A 654-nucleotide genomic window follows, 5' to 3' on the forward strand; every position below is an offset into this window, starting at 1 on the left:
AGAGAATAAAAGAATTTAAAGAATACAATGAGTCTAAGAGAATGATTGCGAATCATAGGAACTAAAGAGAAAAAAACAATATATAATCAACTGGGAAAATCCGAAAGTGTGACCAGGTTCGTGGAGAAAAAAAAATATTTGGAATCGCTAATGTGCAATGCCTTCATGAAATCAGAACAGACAAGGGAAAGGCGTATGGGCAGAGACGTCTATGCTTGACCAGATGTTCAGGAGAAATGAAATCACATAAAAACTTTAGGAATTAGATCTTCATTAGGAAAAAAACGACCACGTAGTAATGAAATTGACGTAGAGGGACAATCATAAAGATGTGATTGTCGAATTTCAAGAATTTTCCTTGGGGACAAAAAACGGACACAAATAAACATGAAGTAATAAAAGACCAAAATGTGTTAAAAGAAAAAATGTAAAAGACAAAAAAAAAGCAGATGCCCACACACTTGATAATCAACGAGAGGGTAGCATTCACATAAAGACATGGCAAAGAAACCCAAAAATGGGCCACTAGCTAGGCGCTAACTTTAAAGAACTTGGAGTACGACACCAGAAGAAGTAAAAAATGACAACACTGAGAGAAAACTGAAAATGGGGTTTTCAATTGCTTCTCGAAAGGAATGAAAATACGCTCTTTTA

Source organism: Penaeus monodon, chromosome 34 (assembly GCF_015228065.2).
Source record: "Penaeus monodon isolate SGIC_2016 chromosome 34, NSTDA_Pmon_1, whole genome shotgun sequence".
In the NCBI taxonomy this organism is placed as follows: Eukaryota; Metazoa; Arthropoda; class Malacostraca; order Decapoda; family Penaeidae; genus Penaeus; species Penaeus monodon.